A 14928-nucleotide genomic window follows, 5' to 3' on the forward strand; every position below is an offset into this window, starting at 1 on the left:
AAAAGTTTTTATCATTTAACAATTATTAATAAAGATTAAAACAACTTATACGTTTTTATATTAAATGAGTACTTCATAGTTTTGTCTTTTTTTTTTAATTTATATTATATTTGGTTAAGATTTACCCACATAACGGATCGTTTTATTTTAAAGTTTCAAGTGGACCATATTTTTTAAACATTTTAATTATTATTTTTTATTTTTGTTGAAGTAATTTTTTTGTTTCAAAATCACTATATATAGTTTTAATAAAAAATGTAGGAATAAATGATAGTAGTTGTTATTTATGAGAGCAAAAATATTATCTCTTTGTTACTTATTAAGTAATTAGTATGGTATAGCTTTTTTTTTAGATTGAAGTTGGTTCATAAATTTTCTTATTTTGTTATTTCTTAATTTACTTTGAGTAGTTTTATTAAAAGTGTTTATCAGCAAAGCTCCTTAACAGTCTTTAAAGTAATGTTTTATTTTTAATTGAAAATATACTGCTGTTTACTCTTTTTCGTTTTAAAACATTAATAGCTAGATAAAATTGTAATTTTACAATCTTAACTTTTTTTGATTTTCTTTTTATTATCTGATACAAAAAAATATCGTAATAGCTCTTACAATGTAATAATAATGTAATGTTTAATAACACTTTTAATGACTTAAACTGTTTTACAATTAGTATTTTTTAACTTTACAAACATCTAGTGGTTCTTAAACATGTGTAAGAAATAAATTGAACTTTTTAAACCAAAAGTTGACAAAGCTCTTGGTGACATAATGAATACACAGCAGCAAATAACTGCTTTATAATTATTATTCTAAATACAAAACCGTACACTGTCTTACAGTAGCAGTACGTACCGCAACAGATTACATCTTATTTGAATGCAAGAAAACTTGCCTAAAAAAAATTTCTTTGAAACAATATTTATTATGTGCATTATATTAACTTTACATATAAATATTCATTTAGTCATCATGTTAAACTATATCCGACATAAGTCTTCATTTGAAATTTAAAAGTAATTGGCAAAATAGCTGAAATTTGATAAACGTGTTTTCTAAAAAAAAACTAATATCTTAACTAAAAGAAAAACATTAGCTTGTAAATTAAGCTCATTAAAACTTTAAATCTTAAACAACATTTAAAACACTACTTTTGTAGGTTTGTAAGTTTAGTTTCATACACTTTAAAACCTCTTGCTTTAGTTTAATTTATCATATTCAAGTATTAGGTTAAAACTAATGCTTAGTAAAGTTTACATATGCTTTGTTTTATAGAAGCAGACAATTATCATTAAATAAAACAAGAAACAACTTATAAACAATTCACAATTGATAAAATATTTTAAAAACTCGTTTAAAATCGATTACAAAGTTGTACTAGTTGTTTTAAGTTAAGCTTAAGTTGTTTACAAATAGTATTCTAAAGTAATATATTACAAAAGTTTTTTTAGAAAACATATTGGTATAATTTCTTTCTTGTTCTAAGTGAACAAGTTTTTAGTTTATTTAAATTGTTTTAATGCTCCAATGGAATTAAATAAATCAGCTTTCATTTAAATACACACTGCATGTAAATGTTTGAGCTCCTACAGAAGTCATAGAAGATTTTCTCGCAAGTGCTCTCGGTTCAAGCGTGTAAAAAAACAACTAATTGGTATTCAGTTTTCGATCGTAGTTCTCATCGCATCTTTCTTAATTCCAAAAACCACTTGGCATGGTGCATTTGTAACTGGGTATCAAGTTGCACATGATTACTGCTTAAATTTGATTGTAAGTTTCGAGCTTAAAGTTCATTCAAGCGATAAAGAGAAAGCTCGCAAGGTCAAGTTTTATACTGATGCAAGTTTAATACAGTTAACAAAAGGAGAAAATAAAGTGAGGACAAGAAATTACTGATGTAATATTGCAAAAAGTTTAGAACGCTACATATAAACCAGTCACAAAATAGTGGGAGCCAGAGCCTGCTGAAGTAAAGATGTTGTTTATGTTAAATAGACACTTATATTGTTTTGTTGTGTTTTATAAAATGTATTTTTGTTAGTGTTACTTTTATAAGTATTTCTTATTTACATTCTAAGTAGTTAAATATTATTTTTTTTATAAACTCTTAAAGTATATTCTTGTTAGATCGATTCGTGTGTAAGGTCTTGTCCAAATTTAAAGTGTTTTCTAAATTTTGTGTTCTTCACATGTTTGTTAGTGTTTGCAATTGTTCTTTATATAAAATATGTTAACTCATTTCATGCTCAGTTTTTAATAGAATAGCCCTAAGTAGTATTGCACATAAGCATTTAGTATAACTTAAGTTTATGATTTAAAGGTACCTACATCCTTAGGTTACACATACTAAACTTTAAAAAGCAAATTTTAAAAAGCAAAAGAGATTGGATTTCCTAAATTTTACAAAATAATAAATTTGATAAAGATATTAAAAGGTAGCATCTGAAAAAAACTAACCTGTTATTAAAAAGAAGACTTCTTAGTAAAATTTCTACGGTAAAATACAATTTAAATAAAAATTACTAAAAAATACCTTTTTAAAGAAATAAGGATATTTTTTATTTATACTTCTTTATGGCATTTATCAAAAATTTATTTAAAATTAAAAAATAAGTTATCAAAGTCATATTATATAAGTTTTGACGATTGAAACATATAGACTTAAAATACTTAGTAAGAAAGATCACAATAACTTATAATTTTTACAATTTTTGAGTGAAAATAATTGTCGATTTTTCTACAATTACTACTAGTAAGTAAATATGTTCATGTTTTATTTAATTTATACAAAAAACATAGAATAAAGCTGTTTTTTTAATTGAAATGTTTTTGCAAGAAAATATAAACTTAACGTTTTTAAGCAATTCATCTAAAGTATTATAAATCTGCTTAGTTTAGTGGTAAGAACAGAATGATCCGATAGACTGATATCTATAAATATTATTAAATCACTAATAGAAAATAGATTTAAATGTCAAAGATATTTAATGAAATTTTATTGCAAATAACTTGCTTAAATAAATATGAATTTTAAGTATTTTAAAAAAATGATATTGGCAAAATTAAGTTTTAGAGGTTAGCCTTTTTTCAAAAAGTATAATTAAACAAACTGTAAAATTATAGGAAAACAAATATAATTATCACTTTTATTTTCGGTAATTTATAGGTTTTTAAAGTAATATACCAAATAAAAATATTTTAGCTCAATTTTTTAGAATTAATAATTATTTTGCAATTATGGACTATAAAGTTTGTATAACAGGTTGAATGATTCGTAAACAACAAGAACAAAATTTAAAAATATTTTTTTATAAAATATTTTTCAAAGTTTAAACATAATTGCTAACACTGTTTTAGTCAGTAAATTTATTTAATTGTGTGGAAAACTGAATAAAAAAAAAATTTGTATGTAAGTTTAACTAATAAAAGACTACATAAAAATCCATTTTTTTTAAACTATATATAATAGAAAGCTGTGCAAATTCTCTCCGATTAGAAAAAAAAAGTTTTGTAAATGCTAAAAAAGCAAGTCAATAATGAAAAATTGTACAAAGTCTCTGTGTTGTATATATATTTGCCATTCACTTTATTATGTTTAGTTTTAGAATAACAAACAACTATTCAAAACATATACAATGTTATTAAGTTAATTTCTTACCACTCTACTTGATTATTTTCTTACAAAATTTATTGAAAAACTGAAAGTACTTTTTTAAATGCAATGTTGAAAAGTTTTTAATAGTTTTAATATCTATAGATAAACTGTATAAATGTAATGTTTTTTTCTCGATAGTTGCTGTAGTTTTAGTAATAAATGTTTTTGTAAGAAAATGGTAAGTCAACTTTCATAGTTTTAGAACTTTCGTTTATATACGGTTAAAAATTATAAATTAGTATTAGAGTTTGTCTTTCAAGTAGACTTTTAGTTTACATTTTCATTGTTAAATATCTTACTGATAAAATAATTAACTAAAAATTTTGTTTTTAGTTTTCGCTCTTTTTATACGCTTTGGTAACAAGTTGTTTTTATTAAACTACAATTCAAATCTTTTATACAAGATTTGTTGATTGTAATCCATCGGTAAAGAAAGTAGTTTTAATGAAAACCAAATTGTTACAGATATTCGTCGTTTTTAGACGACTCCGTAAACAAACGTAGTTACTTTTTAATTTTGCATATTTTTAACTTAATTATGATTGATTTACAATAAGTTTTGAGTAGTTTTTAGAAATAGTTTAACTATATAAACTAAATTTTTATCAATGACGAAATATAAAAATTCCTGGTAGTTATTTGCTTAGTACGCAACTAAAACCAATATTTTTTTTTTAAGTAACAGTGTAAAAATTTTGATAGTTACAAATTATAAAACTGATTAAAAATGTAGGAGACTTCAACTTAGTTTTTTCAACAACTATTTTATTAAGTTAACCAATTTACTGAAAGTTTGTTAATTTAAAATAAAGCTATTATCTAGAGAAAGAATATAAATCATTAAAGACCTATGCAAAAATTCACATCATTAATCTATCAAATAAATACAATTTTATTAACTATTTATTATATAACTTTTATGAATATATCAAATGTTATTATTTTTGAATTTAACATTCAAGTAAAAATCGTTTTATTGATTTTCATAAAAATTTTCTGCAACTGTACAATTTAACTTCAATTTTGTATTTCTCTTAGCATCCTAAACACATCATTACGCATTAACTAGTGAACGTCTTTCTTTATTCGAAGCGAATATTTATTCAAAATCATATTATGTACAATCTCTAACTAGTTGTAGGATATGTTAATCACTTTTCATGTTGAAAACCACTAAACGTGATTAATAACAATATTGACTCTGCACTCAATACCGTTTACGATAGGTAATTTCATTTAAAATCTAGATCATTAAAAGCTTCCAAAATCTTAATATGACTTTTTTATAAAAATATTTGAATATTTACACAATTTGCTAAAATAAAAAAAAAAAGCTTTTAGAACCAATTGACTACAACTAATTATAATAGAAAAATGCGAGCATTTTCTAAAACTACAAGGAAAAAAAAAGTTTATAAAAATGAGTATAATTAGGTATTTATTAGTTTAGATACAATATTATATTGAATAAATATTTTTCATCCCCTTTACTTTCATTTTTTCCGAATTTGAACATTTTTCTAGGTTAAAAATTATATAAATAATTTTTTAGCTTAAACTTCAAAACTAGTAATTTACTTTTATTAAAACATTAAGATTTAATATCTAATTTCAGTGATTATTTCAAAATGTAAAAAATTCAAAATATTAATGTTAAATTGTTTTATCTAATTTTAGTATTTAAAAAAAATTAATGATTTTTTTATTAAAAATATTAACTTTAGTCATCATAATTTTTAAGAAAACAGTTTAAATAAACAATCATAAATACTTTGTTTATTGAGCGACAATAAAAAAACATAAAAAAATTCATCCTAATATATGGTTGATTTATAATTGTAAAAGTTAAGCTTTTGGTTTTTAACTCGTTTAAATAATTTTATCAAACAAGTATAATTTGTACTATCTTTAAAATAAACAAAGTTACTACAGTCAAAGTTTAATCATGTATATTTTTTTACCTAATATAAGTCATGATATCTATTAACTTTCTTCAGTGTATAGACTAAACCAGTGGTTGTCAAGCTAATCAAATTATGTGTACACCAAGCTGAGAAAAATAGAATCGGTGCACCCCAAGATCAAATTTTGAAATTACAAAAAAAATAAAAAGAGTTAGTTTAAGTATGTAATTAATATTTATTAAAGTGTTCAAAGAATAATGAACTAGGGATTTTGTAGTAGTTGCGGAAAAATGTTCAATTAATAAGAGTGTAAAACAAAGCTATATAACTAAAATATCATTGTGAAAATAAGGTAAAATAAATAAATAGGTCAATTGAAAAGATAATCAAATAAAAAGGTTCAGTTTCAGCTGTTAAATGGTTTGCATATAAATATAAACTGAGTTATGACTTTTTAGAAGAAATGCACTAATAAAAGTGTTTACTTAGTCCCACCACAATTTCGTGCACCCCAAAAAAAAGTTTCGTGTACACTAGTGTGCACCAGTAAACACCTTGACGACCACTGAGCTAAACTATTAAAAAGTGGAGATTTTAGGTGGTATCATAATGCGACGTTTTTATATGCGACTGAATAAAGCACATCTAACTTAACTTATATTTTGTGCTATCAACTTATTCTCCTAATGACGTCATGACGCATTTCTAGTGAACGCACGTCTTTAAAGTAAGTAAATATTAAAGAAGAAAACGCCTAGTTCAAACAAACGTGTAGTTCAGGCGCAGCCTAATATTTAAAACCATTGTAAGTGGTTAATAACTAAAAATGTAAATAATGTTTGATATAAAGGTTTATGATGACTTCATGATCAGCCTTTAAAGGCTGATGAAGACTAAGTTCTATTAAACTATTTTTACAGTGAAATAATAAAAAAAAAACTATAGCAACTTTTTAATTTTTCCTACTGAAAATATTTTTGATACATATATAAATAAAGTGTATAACTTACTAAATAATTTTTTTCAACACAGAGCCCACCTTTAAGGGTTTTTTTTATTTTTCAAACTTCATATATACGTATATATGTCAGCCAGATTTATACTAAATTAACGTAGATTTTTGTAACTATTTTACCAATAGAAGATATTTAATCGTCTGCTAGTGCATAAAATTTTATATGGTAATCTTTAAAATATATAAGTTATTTTATGCCTTATTTTTGATTTTAAATTTCAATAAATACTTGTTGAACAGTCAGTTTCATAAAATAAACAGTTTAGTGTTATATTACCTTAACTTAAAACTTAAACATGCTAAGTTATTTTAATTATCACAAATTTCAGCAGTATCATACTTCGTAAAATTATTTTCGAACAATATAATTTAAGACTTTTTATTTAAATTTAAAAAATAAAAATACTAGTTATTATACTTTTAATTATGTTATTACTCAATTTTGATGACAATTTAGTGTATTATTTAAATTTGATTACATTGAGAGGCGGTGATAAGCTTTCACTGCTCCAGTTTATGTCAAATCGTTGAATAGCGTTTTTAAAAATTTTTTGCTTAGCTCTATTATTAGTGATTAGTTTTAAGCTTTGGTATAAAAATTCTATGAGTTCAAATTAAAGCTTTGTTAGTATGTTAAAAACAAAATAATATTAATTACTAGTTAACTAACATTAATTTCGTTTATAAAATCGTAAGTCAGTAAAAAACATGGATAGAAATATGTATTTTATTTTGAAAAACTAGCTTTAGTTTTATTTTTGTTTTACATAAAAATGGGCTTTTTTGTTTTAGTATACCTCAGAGTCAAATATCTAACAGAATATTAAGTTATTTTAATATTAAGCTGTATAAAAAATACTTCAAAACTTTGCAAAACTTCAACGTTGCCCCTTCTCCGCACCATGTATTTGTTATTTCTTCCCAATTTACTAAAGTTGCTTGAAATGAGGGAAATATAACCATTTTGGAAGCTATGCTGTGTCTTTTATATGGAGCTTGAATTATTTTCACATAAAATTTGACTAAATAATATTTACAAAGGTAATAAGTATTCAATAACTGTATTAAATTTTTTTCTAGAGCGAAAACTTAAAAAAAAAAATTAACTTTTCTCATAAATTAGCATCATTTGTAATTATTTGACACTGTTTAATGTTTTTACCTTAAAAAAGTTTTAAAAACCCTAAAATAAAATAAAAAAGTTTTTTAAGAATTGATTGACATTTTATTAATTTTTTTTTTCTATTCAATAAACCTTCCAAAATATAAAGTCACACAAACTCTTTAGCTTTTTAAAGTTTTATTTTGAATATAAATCTAATGTTTTAAGATAACTTCAATCTTTTCATAAGAAAAAACATTACGTAAATCAAATAACAAAACTAAATAGTTTAAAGACTAAATACTTTTATCACAAAAAGGTGATTTCGATAAATTCAGTTAGCTAAAATTATTATCGAAAAATCTTAACAATCAACTGATTGTACGACAACGTTTTTTACACTTAAGTATAAATTAAAAACTTTAAACTTTATTTAAAAGTTTTTTTTTCTTTGTTTTCCTAATATTTTAATCAGTTTTTGAATTGAAATGAAGACGAAATGTTTAACAAATAATTTAACTGTATAATTCTGCTTGTACCTTACGAAACTTAAACTATTTAACAGAAACACCTTTTTCAAAAGAGGGCTAAATAAAAAAAACGAATAATTTTCATACTTTATGCCTTCCTCATTTATAACAGTTCTTTTATTGTATTTAACATCTATACTTTAAGAAACTACAGTTAAACTATTATATAAAAGTCATAAAGTTTTAATCTTGAAGGTTTAAAAAAGTAATAGATATTTATTTGCCTGGTTTTTAAAATCTGTGTTGTCTGTTAACATTCATCTTAAAATGTTTAGCGTAAAATAAACAATTGTTTTTATTATAAATAATTACTTAAAACTTTAGTTCAACTTTTTTTAAACTATATTTTATTAAAATAATAAAAAAATATTGCTTCTGATATTTTATGTTTATAACTTCTTAGAAACAATTAACCAGAGAATAAAAGAATATAACGTTTTACAATTTTTAAACAATTCATTTTTAAAGTTGTTAAAGGTATATAAAGGGTATTATAAAAATAATTCTATACAATTTTTGTTTAAAAAGTTCATCAAATGTTATCATCGAAAGTTTAAAGTATAAATTTTATTTAAACATATTCATTTTTTAGTTATTTAATAAACATTTCGTTTTAAAGACGTTTATATTACGATTTTACTACTTATTCGTTATTAATAAAATGGTAGTCAACTTTATTTTACTAATAAAAAAAAGCTAAAAAAGAATAAAAATAGTTTAAAATAAAATTACTATAATAAACTAAAAGATGAAACCAATCAAAAAACTCTTAGAAGGTGTTAAAAGTGTAACAACAAAGTTAAAAAGTAATACGTTAAAACGTAAACAGTTCTGATACCTTTAGTGTTGTATTGTTTGAAATCTTTTTTATTATACGCATTGTTAATTTGTTCAAGATTTTAACATAACAAAAAAGTTAACAAACTAAAAAAAACCTTTATTACAAAATAAAACTTACGCTTGAAAGGCTCCAATTAAGTTTTAGAAACAACAAAATTTTGAAGTAAACAGTTTTCATTATTTCAATTACTTTTAATTCTACTGCAGGGGAGTTTTTAACATAAAACGCACTGATTTTCAAAAAGTATACTCGAATGTTCTATTTTTGCATGCGGGAAAGAATAATTTTCTTTACGCGTTGAGTAGCAGTAACCTTTGTTTTCGCAAGTTGTGCTGATATCGCCTGAGATTAACCTGGGACGCAATCGGCGCATCCGAAGCATTTCAACGCTCTAGTTATGGTATAAAAAAAATAATAAAATTATAACAAAACTAAATTTTGTTCATTTTCAGTTGTAATAAATTTGTTAATTTAGTTAACTGTTGGTTTTTATTAACATGTAATTTTAATAACTTTTTGAAAAAGTAAGAACTAAAAGCAAATTCTCTGATTTTGAAGGCAGTAATTGCAGTTAACAATTTCTAGGAATACTATGATAGCGAAATTTTAATAGTACTTTACTAAACTAGTAATTGAATTAAGTTAATTAAAACAATAAACATTTTTTCTAAGTTTAGACATAAGGTTAAGTAAACATTATAAGCTTTTACATTTTCTTTATACTTGTAACTTAAATTTTAAATAGCAAAGTATTTAATTAATTGCTAAAAACTTAACTGTTTACGTAACTCATAACGCATTTTGTTTGTTATGATGCTTTTATCGGTATGATTTAACAACAATAATATATATAAATTAGTACCTTTTTTTTAAATCTTTATAATAAAAAAGCATTCTCAGAATTTATTTTACTAAAGACATAGATTTATGACTAGTTAACTTTTGGTTATTGTAATAAAGCTATTAGTATAAACTTTGTTCGGCAGTAAACATAATACTAAATAAAAATATATTTTACATATTTACTATTTCATAACCTATAGTATATATAATGCTAAAATTTAGATAATAAAATTGATTGGTATATTTATAGTATCTGAAAAAGGAGTAGATGGCTGAGTTATTATTTCCACAACTTGATTTTAATTTGTAGAGTTTTGTTTAAGCTATATATAGCTTTTGAATAGTTAAGTTATTGTTTAAGAAACAATCTTTATAAAAATTAAAAACTTTTTTCTCCTAAATTTTAATAACAATTTACTTAAAATTTTTAGAAAACGTTTACTTTAATATACAGAATAACTCTTAGATAGCAAATATTGATTATTTTAAATAAAATAAAAAATAGAAGTAAACATTATTACTTTATATAAAACACAATTACTTTAGAAAACATCTTGTCAGTTCTAAAATAAACTAGATTGAACCAGACTTTATAAAAACTTTAGTTAAATAAGTTTGAAAAATTTTTTATAAGGCACGCACTTTTGCCTCGTTTTAAGGTGCGTAATGCGTACCTTATCGATTTCCCTACTTGTTAGAAATAACTAACCTTTAACATATTTTAAAATTTTAAAGTTTATTTTGCATCTAAAATATTTTAAATGCTAAAAATTTTAATATAGAAAATAATTTTAGAAGCTTACTTTGAGGTCCTTATTTTTAGTTTATTTATACAGATCATAATTTTTTTTGTCGTAAAAAACAATTTCAAATCTTGATTGAAAACGTTAAAAACAGGTTTAATAAATAAAAAAGCTTAAGTTACTATTGCATGAAAAAATTATAATATTACAATAAAAAGTAAATTTTTAAATAAATAAAACTTAAATAGAAAAAAGTTAAACTAATACATCTTCAGAAATAACGTATACTTGTAAATATAACGTATGCTAGTATTTTTAAACACTTTAGTAAAACTTTCTTAAGGTTATATTAAAATACTTAAACAAATTTTTTGTACGTGAATAAAAAACAGTTTATCTTCTATACTTTAATTATCATTTTATTTTGCCTATAAACAAATTGGTTAATTTAAAACTTTCTTAAGGTTATATTAAAATACTTAAACAAATTTTTTGTACGTGAATAAAAAACAGTTTATCTTCTATACTTTAATTATCATTTTATTTTGCCTATAAACAAATTGGTTAATTTTTTTTCGATAATTAAAAATTTAATTTCTTGCCATTTTTGTTTTGTAATATATTAGTTTAAGATTATCAATAACAAAGAAACAATTAAACAAATAGTATAAGTATGTTAAATTTAAACAAAACTTAAATAAACAAGTTACTCTAATGAGTTGCTAGTTTTACTAAGTAAGTTTCAGTTTTGAGTATTTATTACATAATATAAAGATTTAGTAAAAAAATACAAACATTTTTCTGAAACTTTAGAACTACTTTTTCTGATATAACTAGAAATATACTGCTTAGTAATAACTAAAATGGTTACTTTGTACCAATTGTTAAAAGCTAAAATTTTAAAGCTGAAAGTTTCGTTGTTTTTAATTGTTAAAAATAAAATAAATAGATTTTAAGAGTCTTTTATAAAAAAAAAAAATGATCCATTTCAATACAATCAAATAAAGATGTAACTAAATTAAATCTAAAGAGTAAGTTAAGAAATATAGTTTGTATTTTAGTTGATTTTTTTTAAATATTACTTTAGAATTGTAACACTAAGTTTCAAATTATATATATAATTAAAATATTTTTAACCTATAACTTCAGGACAGTTCAAGCTACAAAATGTTTAAGTTCAATTATGCTGTTTTTAGAAAAAAAAATTATGTAATTGTATGTATTTTTTTTATTAAAAAAAAAAAAAAAATTGTATAAAACCAATAATATATTTAAACTATGATTCAACTTATTTTTGTAGTTAAGCTAAACTTTGTTTAAAAAGTTACAAAATGTCTCATAATTGTTTATACTTCTTATTTTCCTCTTGTTTCCTAAAATTTGTGCTTCCTTTTTGTTTATGTTTATTTTTTTCAATCTTTAAGTGTATTTATTTTAATCAAATCCATTAGATATCTCGCTTCTATTATCACTCATGTGACCAAAATATTTGGATTAACAGTTCCGTTCCAAACTATGAACCAAAATCATCGCCTTTTGAGAATTAATAGTAAGTTTAAAATAAAATAAAAGTTTAAAATCTACAAATAGAAAAACTACTAAAATTATAAAACCAACTATATAAACAGTATAAAAATGAGAAATTTAAGGGAACTAAGCTATTGAAACATATTAAGGTATTAAAAAACAAAAAAATAATTAAGAGGTATACAGCCACCAACATCAAGTTCTGCTTAAAATAACTAGTTTCACTTTCATTTAAAACTTAAAATAGTTCAGAGTTTTTATATTGTACAAGTATTGTTCCAAACAACTACCAGAACTTCTTCATGTACCAAAATAATATTAAAAAAACTTTTGTTACATTAATGTTAATTAAAATGCCAAAAGTAACCTTTCTAGTTCAGAAAATTAAATGACGGTATTTGAGTTTTTTCTTACAAGCATAGTTACATTTTAGTCACAAGGTAATTACTAGAAATTAACACACGTATGACACTATCAATTATAAAAAAATTGTACGCGAAATATGTTTTGTAATCAAAATAAACTGCTGAAACAATTTCTAAAGCTTTTATTTTTTATTTAAATTTAAACGAAATTTTTTTTTTTTTACGTAATAAATTTAATACCCATTTTATCTTACAACAAACTTTATAAATCTATATAAGTTTTATTTTTTTTACATTCTTACTATATCTAAAAGCATGCAAAGACTACAGAGATAAATTAAAACGAAAAATAAATTACTTCATATATTTATTAATACTTTTATGAATGCAAAGTTCATATCTTGTATTATATAAAATAACAAACTTTATTAATATAGACGCTAATTCATTTATATGTGTTGGTTTTAAAAATGCCGAGATAGGGAAAATATGTTGAAGTTTGTAAAACAACTTTGAAATTAATTTTTTGTATTATGTTCAAAATTATTTTATTTGAGTTGGAAACAAAAATTTAAAATGTTTAACAAAGCAATAATCTTATTCAAAGCAAGTATCAAAGTTTTTTTAGAATTCTGTCAGGTGTGGAGATAGCGTTCAGTCTATAAAATAAATTTTAAAATTGGTTTGTTTAATTGACAAAAAGTATTTTTCGTTAGTTGTAAACAAACAATTTTCTTAAAGCGTCAGTTTTTTGTCAAAGAAAATTCCAAAGTTAACAAAAAGCAAGTGGAATACTAACAGCAAAAGTTAAACTTATTTAATAATGCCGAGATTGTACAAAGTGAAGTTTGTTAACACAAAACAGCTTATTGTCGGGGAAAAAACAACACTCGAATTTTGTTGTGCTTTCTAAAGAAAAGATTAGCTTGCCAAGTCGCTTTGACAAGTTCAATGTCAGCCTTTTGTTGTTTTAATGGGTTTTTTATTTCGAAACGCAAGTATTTTGCCCTTTCGCCAGTTTGAGAGAGGAAAATATTTCAGCGTATAAATAAAGTGAAATGTTTTTAATTAGTTACAGGGTTAATTGCTGTCATGTTATTAAATAGTTTCAAGTGCCCGTTTGAATTTGCGAAAAGTGGCTACGCTCTGTTCTGAACAGCTTTGATGAATGTGTTTTGATGGAATTTATCTAGCAGTGAAGTAACACTACAGTTCAAACAACATTTTAGAATTTTTTTAATGTTTTTTAGAGGTGTTAAGATGTTATACGTTTAGACTACTTTTGTTTTGTAGTAATAGTTTTTTAATTTAATACGGGTTTTTAAATTAACTGCACAGACAGACAAGCTAATTTACTTTTTTATAAAAAATAAGTAAGTTTTTTTTGTAGTATTTAAGCTTTTTTTATTTCAAAATGTATTTTATCATTAATTAAAACATTTTATTATCTGCATTTCCGATATTCTTTTTTTTCTAAGTTTAGTAGTTTGTATGCTTTGTAAACATTTGAAACTTTCTTAGCGATGATATTTAAATGAAGAAGTTTAAGTTAATTAAAATAATTTGATGTACTTCACTTCTTACTAAAGCTGGCATGTACTGCGGTTAACCAAATACTTTTTTGATGATACAAAAAGTAATATTAGTTTACAAATTTGATTGCTCGTGCGTTATAAAACTATAAAATTACAGAAAACACAACTTTTTTAATTCACATCTATGAGGTTAAAACTGCTTGTTTAATGAAAAAAAAAATATATATAGACCTAAACATACTGTTAAGTGTTTTTTTTTTATGATGTTTGAACTTTTTATCTTCTCACAATATTTATAAATTAATCAAAAAACTATCGTAAGTCAAAATTGCATGACTTTAGGTTTTAGTTTCAAATTTTATTCGATACAAGAATTTTCGATCGTGACGTCACGAATTTCTGGGATTTTTATTTTTTTGAAATATTCGTCCGCTGGCACGGGTTTGGGTTTTATGGTCAGTGTGGAAAAACAAGTGAAGCGTGAAAAATCCAACATAAATTGAATTTCAGCACGCCTTTTTTACTTAATTACAAATCACAAAAGCAATCTTATCTGCTTTTCATTGTGCGTTCAAGTTAACTAATCAGTAAAAGTTTTGAGCAGCTTTTTGTAGCTTTTTGTTGTTTAATTTAGTTTTTAATTAAACTATTTTTTTATTGTCTTCAGTTGGAACAGTTATATAAGTGCCATAATGTTTATTACATTTGTTTCAAACTTACGTTTTAAAGCAAACTGAAGTTTTTTTGAGTATTAATAAACTTTTGAATATGAAGAACTACAAGTTCAAACTACTACAACTGCTAGTTCAAACTGCTATTTTGTTTTACACAAATTAAAAGCTAGTATAACACAATAGTTGAGAGATGACCT

The sequence above is a fragment of the Thalia democratica genome, chromosome 2 (genome assembly GCF_965202585.1).
Source record: "Thalia democratica chromosome 2, ktThaDemo2.hap1.1, whole genome shotgun sequence".
NCBI lineage: Eukaryota > Metazoa > Chordata > Thaliacea > Salpida > Salpidae > Thalia > Thalia democratica.